We start from the raw sequence: 12,307 nt of genomic DNA on the forward strand, positions 1-12,307 counted from the left end.
GCTTCTGTTGTTGGCCCTCGTTCAGAGCTGCTCCTCCTCTCCTCCCAGGCCTAAATGTCCCTATTGCGCATGTCTACATTCCCCCCACCCCCTGCATCTTTTTAGCCATCTGTAAGAGACCTCCCCCCCCCAGATCTTGACCTCCAGTTCCTCTATTCCCAGTTCTGATTCACTTCATCAACTACCTACTTGGCATTTCCTGTCCTCCTTGTTCTCCCTATTGTTTATCTGGACTACTGGGAAGCTGGTCATCCTCACTGCTCAGTGCCACATCTAGCCCATCAGACCACTGCTGCCCAAGGTGAGCCCTGGGAGACATCAGCCTCAAATGGTCAATGAAAAAGGGATTTTGCCTTTGTCCAAGTCCTCCAGAACGGAAAGCCTGAGGCAAGGACTACATGCCAACACTTAATTTGGGAAGTGTAAGCAAGGTAGAACATGTTTAAGAACATAGACTCAAGATAAAGAGAGATGTGAAGTAATGGGTCATCCTAGGTGTGGCGATGGCACAGACTCAAAAGTGTATCAGTTCACCTGTTAAACACATCCAGGTACATGGGGGCATCTCTGGAAAGTTTATAGAAGCAAGCACACTTTGGAGGAGTCCACAGAAGAAGAAAAGATGGGAAATCCACCAGCCTGACTCCCAATTTCCACTGATGGAAATTCATCTCTTGAAGAGGTAATACTCCCTGGACACCCAGCCCCTTGGGAGCCACTCTGGGAACATTGGGGGTGTGACATTTCATTCAAGTCCAGACATGGAGAGGCAACTAAATCAGAACTGAGCCCAGAGTAAGGGGCCAGGCAGGGCTGGGGCTGTAATTTAAATCAGGCAGGGAGTGCTGTGCAGACAGTACCTCAGAAAGAAAGAGGAGGTCAAAAGAATCCAATAAGGTATCCCACTTAGGTTCCATGGTCAAATATGTTTGAAATAGCACATAATATATCCCCCTTCAAAAAGTCACAAGGCATATTAAAGGCTCCAAGAAATCTTCTAACAAAGACTTATTTCCCAAACTAAATTAAGCACAGAACCCTTCTGGCTCAAAATACCCCAAATGAGGTTTGTAGAAACATACTTGAAAAAATTATTCAAGTCAACTTACGTTCCCAGTTGCACAAACTTTAAAAACTTCTCCATCACCAAACATCTTAGATGAGCATGGATGCCTCCAAGATGGTGAGGAGCAGGGTATCTGACCCCACATGAGGCTTCCAGCCATAGACCATGGGCATGTAACCTTCAATTCCAACAAGACTTAACCTCTTACTGCTCCACAGGTCCCCAGGCTTTCCCCTGCTGGTATATTCTCTCAGCTGCAAATGCCCACCATCTCCCACCCACCCTGAATTGATCTGCTGTCACATACCCTGCCTTCTCTGCACCACTTCCTCGGAATGTACAGGCGGACACAGTCTTCCCCTGAGCCATTCCCTGTGTGCCAACCTCTCAGAGGGCACGTGGGACTTTTTGCCACTTATTTAGTACTTGTTTTATTCTCCTTTTCAAAGTTTAGAGGCTCAAAGGCCAGAGACTAATCTGTTACTCATTTCTGAATCTTAAGGAGACCCTCAAGTATAGGGTCTTGCACAGAATAGCTGCTCAGTGAATGATACAGATATAAGTGCTATGAACTGGAGAGAAACAACCTCTCAAAGACATAAATACAGTTGTGGATTCCAATGTTTTAGCTCCTCACAGATCTCTAGTGATGGACTGCTGACTCTCCTGTGTTTTAACACTGTTCTAAACAGAATCTGATTTCAAGGTAAATAAAATATTCTTTATGAATCAGTCACCTTTAAGAGCAATTTGGCACCAGAATAAGAAAGTTTCTAAATGGTAACATAATAAACTGAAAATTTGTTTACTAAGAAAGCAGTTTACTCCCAGAAAGATGGAGAATGTTATTTTAGAGCAAGAACTGCCAAATTTACATACTCTCAAGCATAAATGATAATCCTCATTAGTCTGAGAGCTGTAAGCAAGGTCCTGCTGATATATGGCCCGCTTGGCTACCGCCAGGGCCTAAATGTAAGAAACAACCAGAGGCTTGAAATATGTTTACACCAATCTATCCAGGGTCTCCAATTTGGCTTCTTATCAAAATGCTTTTATTCCCCCTGTCCCCCCTGCCCACCCTCCTTGAAGCCAAAGCCTGAGTCACAGAAGGGAGGACCTCAGGACACAGTCTGCTGTTGGGCTTGTGAGTTCCTAGACATGTGCCCATAACCTGTGCTGTTCTTTTACTGCCCTCCACAGCCCTCCCCTGTATGCTGAGTTTTCCCCTGTGGCACCCAGAGATCCCATGGAGCAAAGCCACAGGCCACAGAGCTGAGTCGAGAGAAGACACTGGCACTCAAGTCCATTACTTTCAATGAAGCCCCCTTTTGATGAGAAAAGTAATTCCAACTACAGGGAAAATATCTGAAGTGCATTCATACAAGGGAAGGGGGGCAGGGAGAGATCCTCAGCACCTCTCAGCATTATAAGGTAGTGGCCGCCTCTCATCAGTCCTGACAGCCTCAGGTTTCCTTCATACTTGGTTGCCTGTCTCTGTGGTCTGTGGGCTTAGGCAGGATTGCCTGAGAATATAGGAAATGAGGAAATTCTGACTCTGCCTTCAAGAAGCTTCTACCATGGTTGAGGAATGACATAACCAAACAAAACATTATTGCCAGCCAGTTCCCTCTTTCGTAAAAGAGAGAATGCTTTCCTCACGGGAGTGCTGAAGAATAAAGTTCAGTTTATTTCACTTCAATTGAACTTAACAGACATAACAAGCACTAAGCACAGCTCCTGACAGACAGGGCTCCATAAATAGCAGAAACATGAAAGAGTTCCATGGGGTTTCTACGGAAGGAGGGAAAGTTCTACGAAAAATAGCATAGAAGGTTGCACTGGAGCCAGGAAGGCATGAAAGAGCCCATTCCTGGGACACACAGACCCCCAGAAGCATGACAAGTCCAAGGTGGCCGAGTGATAGCACTGCCCTAAGAGCTCCCAGAGCCACATCACCAGAGAGCCAGACCCCCTGGTCTGCTGCTACAACCTGCCGTCCCTGGGATGCTGGGTTGGGCACCTCCTTCTCCTTGTCTGTATGATGGTGTCAATAATAGGACCGACCTTGGAGTACTGTTACTAGCTATCGCTATTGTTACTGGAAGGAGACGACTTGTAGAGAAGCCTCAGGAAAGGAAACACACGGAGAGCAGTGGTGGTATTGCAGTGAGTCTGGGATCCAGATGGAGGAGCACAGGTTTAATTTAGAATGGGCTCAGGGGCAGGGGAATCTCTTCGGTGTGGCCAGGCTCTGGGGGGATTCATGTGCAGCCCAATCTCTGCAAGGTGGACCTAACATAGGAGTCACGTCAGTAGGCAGCCACAAAGGCACACGCAGAGGAAAGATGATGAGAGCCTGCCCATGATGGCAAAAGTGCAATTGGAGGCATGCCAAGAGGGTGCCTTCCCAGATTCTTGCCAGCCAGCAGGGCAATCAAACCACAACTCTCCATGAGCAGCTTTAGGCAGCCCAGCAAAGGGCTGCTGACCTCTGTATGATTCACAGGTACCTACCTTCCACCTGAATCAAGGAAGCATCAAGAACAAAATGTGGAAACTCTAGTTTCTAGGACAATAAAGAAATACACCTTTTAGTTTCTGCACATAGGCTTAACAGGCAACATGTAGCCACACACAGGACCATGCCTAAGTGCCACAGGTATAAATACGCCATGTCTCCTACACTAGAGAAAATGGAAACTTAATTACCACTTGTTTTTGGTTTGGTTTATTTCTAGCAAGTTAAAGATCTGGCATCTTTACTACAGCCTGACTAGAATACTCAATAATGAAGTTATTTGCTAGACCAGAGAGGGAATGGCGTCCATGAACTGGGCCAGTTCCCTAGCAGATCCCATGGGATAGTGTCAGGGATGGGCAGTTATCACCACTGCCATTGGCTGCAAACCGAGACTGGCTTTCCCTAAGGAGGCAGGTGAGGCCGATCTTGCTCCACAGGCCTTCCTGGTCCAGAGTCAGACTGAGGTGTCTGGTGTCCTTCCAGGAGCCCTCACCTGGGCCAGGCCACTGTCACCCTGTAAACAATGGTGCCTTCTGGGGCCCTGCTTGAGGGGGATGGCCATAACAGAGATGTTGGAATAGCACAGCATTATCATTCTACATTATGTATAATGATCCATAAGAGATCCAAGGCACAAGTGGTTTGATGGAAAATTTTGTTTAGAGCTAGAAATGATCATGTAGCTTTCTCTAATTACAATTTTAACTCTGCTCTAAAACATAAAGTCAGACTTGTCATTTTCCTCATTTTTCCCTTTCTTTTCTCTTTACCTCTGAACATAGTCCAGGTACACAAACACAGTCATAAGAGTAGCAGGAACACTGAATCACTGCTGACCTGGGTCACATGGGGAAAGACTGGGCAGAGATGAAAGGCTTCATCTCCTATTTCTCTTGGCCATTCATGGGCCTCACTGGGGAGCTTGCACCTTTAATAAAAAAAAATAATAGATTTACAGCCTCTTGGTTTGTAACAAGACAAATGCTATTGTGTTTTGGGTTTCAATGATACATGATAGACTGGGAAGCTTGGTTTTAATTCATTCCCATAACTTTAAAAGAACAAAGAAAACCTGATGGGCTTGAATGCTATTAATAAGTTGATGCCCAAAACTTTCTCCAAACAGATTTACTGCCTTTACTAAGATGGTCCCTTTGAAGCTCCTACTTAATGGAATTCTATTGTTTACCTCTAGATTTATTTCACTTGATCTTGAAAAATCAAAAGCCAGCTGAAGCCACTATTTATAGCCATGTGGGGTTTTTCTCCTCCAGAAAATGTATAAATGTATTCTTTTTGCTTAAATAAAAAAAAAATGAGATGCTCTGGATTGAATCTTTCTGTCCTCCCAAAATCCACATGCTGAAGCCCTAACCCCCAGGAGATGGAATCTGGAGCTGAGGTTTTGGGGAGATAATGGGGATTAGGCTGAATCATGAGAGTGGAGTCCCCATGATGGGATCAATGCCCTTTTAAGAAGAGACACCAGAGTATCCTGTATCCTCTTCCTTTCCCCACCACATGCCAAACTGCAGGGAAGTGGCCTCTGCAAGCCAGGAAGAGAGCTCTCACCAGAAACCAAGTGGACCAGCACCGCAATCCTAGACTTCTAGCCTCCAGAACCGTGAGAAATCTATTTCTGTTGTCTGAGCTGCCCGCTGCCCCAGTCTGTGCTATTCTCCTACAGTGGCCCAAACACACACAGATGTCAGTTCAAACTTGGGACCTTTCTTCTGAGACACAAAAAAAGGTTTCTTTGGCTCCTCATGAGGATAAAGCAGTAGTAACTCAACAACTTGAAGCAAGTAGAAGAAGAAACTGAGAGAATTACTCCCCTGTACTTGGAGACACCAGTGGCTCCAACAGGACAGCTCATGCTCAGACATTTGTTATTCACAGGAAGTGCCTTTTACACTCTTAATTTGTGAGCCTGTCCGTTATTTCTTTTCTTAATCCTAGAACTCTACAGTCCTCATTCCAGTAGATTTTCTTTCCAGCTTCCACCTCTTATCACTTTTTTCTTTATTCCTTTATTTGGTTTAGAAGTTGGTATGCTTCATACCTTTAAATGAAATGTTTTCCTTCTGAGTTTCATGAAGCCAGGTTGAGCCACGCTGCACCCATTACTCTCTACCCTGTTTGAGCTGCATGGAATGCCCATGTGTGGAGGGGTGGGGCATGGAGTGGGAGCAGAGGTCTCACTTTGCAAGTGACAGGCACCCTGCACACAGCACTCACCAGAGTTAGGGGTGTGGGAAGAAGGCTGCAGATGCTTCTCAAGTTTATACAACCTCAGCAACAAGAACATTGGCCTCACTGGCTACCTTGAACCCAGGTTCTGGCATCAGTGAACAACAGCAGAAATGTCAATTCACATACCAGATCGAATCTAGGACTAACCAGTCTGGTCTGCTCTGCAAGGAGAGCTGGGCGGCCAGTCTATCCAAGTCATCAAAGTCAACTATTAGGACTCCTGCTCTATCTTCAGAACCAAAGTGAAAACACCAGCTCTGCAAAGAATGACACCTAAAATAGAGCTCTTTCTTTAATATGTAATCAATAAATGCACTGAGAATTGATGAGGAGATCAGAAAAAAAAAAAAAAAAGATAAAAAACACAGTGTTTAGGTGTGGCCTCATTACAAATTCAGGTTTCCTTCCTTCCTTCTTTCCCTCTCCCCTCCTGTCTGTCTGAACAGAGGCTTCCAGGGGTCTCCCTGAGCCCAAGAACAGAACAGACAAGCCGAAATCGAAATCACCATGGCACCTGGCCACAATAGAAGGACATAGCCCAGTTCCCAGAAAGCCTTCTATTGTTTAGTTAGCTTTGGCCCTGAGCTAATCTGGATAACCCACCCAACCCCTGGGGACAGGATCATTTGGTTATTATTCTTTCCATTCAAAGGCTGGCTCTGGAGGAAGCTCGCTAACCAGATGCCAGGGTGACTGAAGAGACACTGCCACTGTGTCTTCACCTGAGTGCTACAGTTCCCCAGTGGCCAGCTGCATCAACTGTCCTGGGACATGGCTCCCTGACGCCTGCTCTTCCCTGGGCCAGGAGCAAATAGATGCAACCCATTTCCTGTTGATAAACCCCAGGCCTGGCCCAGCAGAGAGGGGCCCTCTGCTCAGTCCCTTCGACTCACAACTCTGCCCACTGTCCATGCCCCAACCACAGCTGCTCAGCACCAACCCCCTTGCAGAATCCCAGCCCTGGTTCCACAGTGACGAGTCCATCAAGATGGCCCATTCTTGACTGAGACCATGGAAAACTTTCTAAGTTAAGGATTTTGTCAGATCCCGGCAATATTTAAAATTAATTTATAGCTCCTCCACTGCTCTGGGATAAAGCCCAGACTCCATCAGAGCAAGCTCAAGGCACTGTCCAAGCAGCACCTACTTGGCCCTCTACCCTCACCCCCTCTCCCTGGGCTGTACACACAAGCTCCAGATGCTCTGTACTTTCCCTGAGTGGTCACACAGGATGCTGCTTCTGCTAGAACACTGCTCACCTCCAATCCTGCTCTCATCAGCTTCCACCCACCTTTCAAGGCACATCTTCCTGTACTCTTAGTTCAGGGGAATACAACCAATTGCACCCTGGACTTCACTCCTTTCATACTTACCACTGTTTGGCCTGTGCACTTGCATAAATGGTCCATGTAACTAAAATTTCTACAGGGGCACTGAGGATGTCTGTCAGGGTCACAATTAAATCCTCTATACCTTCTACTGTGCCCCAAACAAAACAAGCATTGGATAGTCATGGATGAGTGGCTGCCCATCTTCTCTAAAAAAGTTGACCAAAATAAAAAAATAATAATAGAATAATAGAAGCCACCATTTATTGAGCTCATACACTGTGAGGCAATTTGCTAGGCCTTTTTATGTGTTTGGCTTATTTAATCCATGCTCTTTCTGGTACATTCCAGTGGTCTCCGCTATGGTCAGTCTGTGAAGTGTGTCTTTCTAGAACACATGGGGAGAGATTAGTCCAGTCAGATATGATGCCTATGCCAAGCCCAGGTTTTCATACCTATTATGAATACAATCTCTACACTATTGCCCCGAGGGTCTAGAAGATCCTAATCCCTAATAATAGGCTCCACATCCTCTCTGATAAGGCATTTTTGCCTAGGACTACCACAAATTAAAACACCTTACTTTACAAAAATTCACAAAATACCACTACACAAATTAAAGGTTTATCAAAGTAATAGAAAAAAGAATGTAAATTACTTAAAATTAGGAACTGGTGATTTATTAGTCTTCCTATTGTCTATAGTATTCTGATAGTCAATACCCAGTAGATGTGTGGTAGACTGACTTTAAAAAAAAGATATTAGTCCCTTCCTGCTGACCTGAAAGTTTAATTTAACAGGTCAGTGCTCTTCCTTTGATGGTTAGGCAGTGGTAGTTAGCCAATTAATCCTGTGTACTTGGGAGGTTCAACAAGGAGATTTTGAAGATTTTCTAACAGGATAGTGAGTAATTTAGGTAAGAGGAAGGAATAAGTGAGTAAGAAAAGAATGACTGAGGGCTTTTTAAGGGCTAGGCACCGTTTTTAAAGATTTACCAATTAGCTTAAAAAATAGATTTAGCTCAATATTAAGACAACAGATTACTTTACATCTCTTCATAACTCACACCAGAACTCCTTGTCCAAGTTAAAAATTTGATCCTATTCTTTGATCACCAAGAATGCTATATTTGGTGAGCTCACATTTCTCAGAGCTGATTATTTTAAAAAGGGTTTTAGATGAGCTACTAATTTTGAAAAGATGTGTATTTGGGATTTCCTTTATAACAAACTCCTAAACAAAAAGCTGGTTACCAATAAAGATAGCTTGGAAAACCGCCAGTAACATCACAAACAAGATTTTGCAGGTTGATAATATAAAACATCCAGAATAAGTTGAAATATACAGAGAAAGGTATTCCAGCTATTGCATTTAAGTAAAAATCAGCTTCAATAATCCAACTCTAAATCAAATAACAGGACACTTAGCTGAAATATTTAAAACAAACATTCCGATGGGAAAATCTTAATTTCATTAAATATATTTGAGAAAAATATAAAATATCAGCTCCCTGGGAAAACAAAAAACAAATTTATGTCCTGTAAGTACAAATATCTCAGTACATGCTCTGACAGGGAAATTTTTACTACAGATGGTAAACACATAAATCACCATAGATTAAAGAAGCATGCATGAAAAGCAAGCAAAATGAATTCTAGGCATTTATGTATTGACAAAAATCACTGAACAAAATAAAGAACATTAATTTGTGTTAAAATAAAGTACTTTGTGTCACAAAGCTTGCAACGCCTTTGGGGACCCATCGGTGCAGGAAATCACACCTACTCTTGCCTGCCTCAGCACGCCATGCTAGGGAAAATGAGCAGGCCACTGCCATCTGTTGACTGCGACAGAAGTTCATGATCATGTTTTATAAACAAAACGATCATTAGAAAACAAGAAGTACCTCCAGATAATCCAGAATTTGAGAGATTCTCACAGAAGCAATAGATTAAATGGGAATCCTCATCATCGTGAGAGGAAGACAGTAGTTTGGTGAAAGGGCAGAGAAGCAAGCACCCTAAGGCGTGTCCCAATCCAATTGGGTGCTGGTGTTACACAGAAAATGAAGCACCAATGGTTTCTGTCTCTCCTCTGTCAAACAATGGAGCTGTTGTACAGGATTTAGGATTGTGAGGAAAAGAGAGTGAGAAGCAGAAAATGTTGGTCTGAAGGCCTGTGAAAGACACTCTGAGCCACAGCAAAGGAAGATGGTGGTTTCTGACACATAAGGCACACCAAGGGACACAGGAAAAGTGTAAGTGTTAACTGCATATCACAGAAAACAGACCCAACAAGTTTAAGGTCAAAATCTTCCTCCGAAAGTAACAAATTTGTAATGCAGAAGGACAAAGTGAAAATTTCCTTCAGTAAGTGCAAATCAGAAGCCAATGACTGCTGAGCGCACAGACATAAAGCCCACCCAGCCCAGGATTGCCGAGCCTGTCATTGAGAATAGCACCTTCACTTCTGGTCCTGGCTTCTGTGTCAGGGCCACCTCACCACCTACGTGGACAGGTAACCCTCTGGGACTCTTCATAAGGCTTTATAACCAGGACACTGCTCATTAAAACACCGTGGCCACCACATCAAACTTCTCAAGAACAAAATCCTCTGGTCCTGGCATCATGAACAGCTGTGCTTCTCTGCAACAAAGAATCTGCTTTACCTGATGAGTCTTGGGAAGCAGAGCACAAGCTGGGATTCCCTTGTCCTATGGGCTGCTGTGTAGCATCACCACTAAAATCAGGTGCCTTCAAGGCAAAGGACCTAGACTCTGCATCTTTCTACGGTCTCACATCCAGTTCTAGTATGTGGGCCTACTTTTGTTTTTCTTGTTTTTATCATTTCTAACTGATGTATTTTCTTTGTACTATTTGTATCATTTCCCAATTTTAAGTGCATTTTAAAACTGAGGAAGATATAAATTTTAAATGAGTAAATAAATATAAAAATACAAACTTATTAATTTTTCAAATGAGAAAATTAAGGTCCAAAGAACCGCTGATAGCAATATGCAGAAAAAACATGCCATGCTAAATACTCAGTAATAAATTAGAACAGCTCAACTAAAAATAAATGTTTATTTGTATAATGAAAAAAAGATAAACAATTTGTCTAATTCCTTTGAGAAAATATTTTCTATTTATTTACAACGTAAAATGGATATATGCTCCCAAGTCAGAACCAAACTCATTGGAATCTGAATGGTGTCTGAAGGGATCTGGTGACCAACAATACCCATCACAGATAATCCAAATGAGGTCAACATAGAAAAAAAAAAAAAAAAAACACTTTATGTTAGGAAATCTGATAAAGGTAAAGTCACCAAAGGTATATATCACCAAAGGTAGAGTCATTAACTGTAAAGTTCTGTCTGCCAATGGTCTGCTCTTGCTATAGACTTCTGGTACAAATAATTTCTGAGGTCTTTAGGAATGTGGTACTGAATACACTTGGGGGTCATGAAATACTTATCAGAAAGAAACCCAAAGGATACCAGAAGGTCAAAATTCAACTAGACAAAAACTCCTTGAATGTTGACCATTTTAGGGATTGACAGATGAACCACCCACAGTCCCTGATCAGAAGAATCTGAAATCTAGTGAGAGAAAAAATTTATGTACACCATAATAGAAAAAATAGTGGTGATTACTATTCTGACAGAGGTGTAGAGTCATGGAAGCAAAAAGAGGGATGACATTTTCATCTGAAGGGAAGTTAGGGAGGACATTATCAGAGTTGTCTCATGTAGCTAACAAAGATTGATACAATAAATGAACTGCTCTTTATGTTATTAGTGACTCTGGTTCAAACAACCAATCTCTTAAGGATCACTCTCTTGAGATCATGTAGAATGAAAAGGTAAGTGAACGACCCAGATACTGGGCAAATTTGAATCAAAGTACCATGAAAACTAACCACAGCTTTATTGTTATCTATGACATGTACTATCACCTTACACATTTCATTACTTTTGTTGTTGTTGTTTACTGTGATAGTTTAGCTCCACCAGGGCAAGGATTTTTGCCTACTTTGTCTAAATGCCAAGACATATAATGGGCATTCAGTACTTATTGAATGAGCAAACCAATGATACACCTTAAAAAAAAAAAAAGGTATGCACCAGGGGCACCTTGGTTGGGTGTCCAACTCTTGGTTTTGGCTCAGGTCATGGTCTTGGGGTCGTGGGATTGAGCCCCATGTCGGGCTCCATGCTCAATAGGGAGTCTGCTTAGGATTATCTCTCTCTCCCCTCCCCCCCTCAAAATGGTAAATAAATCTTAGAAAATTAAAAAAAAAAAAAAAAACCTTCATATCAGTCAATCCTAAGTTTTGTTTCCAGGAACAACGCTATAGTGACATCTGTCACTCACTGCCAATTTATGATATACCACACACTCTTCAGATTCTGTTGTAAATTCAAGCCATCTAATCCTCAGGACCCATGGGCAAGTCAGGCACAAAGGGATCAACATCTTGCCTGAGGCCAGAGCCAGCAAACCAAAGGGCACTGCTTTCCCTCTCTAAGCAGATGACCCGAAATGTGACCCAATAAATAAATGTAAGGATGTTCATTGTACAGGTTTTTAAAAACCCTAAAACAATCTCCTGTATTTTGTGGGTATAATTTTATTTGAATGTGCTCTTAAAAACCATATATTCAGGGCACCTGGGTAGCTCAGGCAGTAAAGTGTCTGCCTTCGGCTCAGGTCATGATCTCAGGGTCCTGGGATCGAGTCCTACATCAGGCTCCCTGCTTAGCAAGGAGCCTGCTTCTCCCTCTCCCTCTGCTTTTCCCCTTGCTTGTGTTCGCTCTCTGGCAAATAAATAGTCTTTAAAAAAAGAAAAACAAAAACTGCATATTGTTCTGTGTGCATGTACTTTTAATTCAAATGAATGATGGTACTATGCTACTCATCCCATTCAGCAGCTTCCTTTTCCAACATTGCTGTGTTTTGTGACACCTCACACCTTGCTCAGTGTACAGTAGCCACAGTTGCTTCTGATTGCTCCCTGTGCATAACCACCACAATCTACCCAGCTGCTCTCCTAGATTAGCACCCAAACTTCCTGCCTCTAGAAACAAACATTGCCACAAACACCTCGTCCACCTATGTTATTCAGTTACTGACAACA

At 43.0% G+C, this 12,307-nt stretch overlaps 1 long non-coding RNA gene across 1 annotated transcript; it reads left to right on the plus strand.

The window, feature by feature from the left end:
- Positions 1-431: 431 nt before the first annotated feature.
- Positions 432-3,047, plus strand: LOC111096489. The gene is made up of 3 exons (XR_005360666.1): positions 432-682; positions 1,696-1,772; positions 2,267-3,047. It is a non-coding gene; the product is annotated as an uncharacterized LOC111096489 (long non-coding RNA).
- Positions 3,048-12,307: the final 9,260 nt, after the last annotated feature.

Source organism: Canis lupus, chromosome 6, assembly GCF_011100685.1.
Source record: "Canis lupus familiaris isolate Mischka breed German Shepherd chromosome 6, alternate assembly UU_Cfam_GSD_1.0, whole genome shotgun sequence".
NCBI lineage: Eukaryota > Metazoa > Chordata > Mammalia > Carnivora > Canidae > Canis > Canis lupus.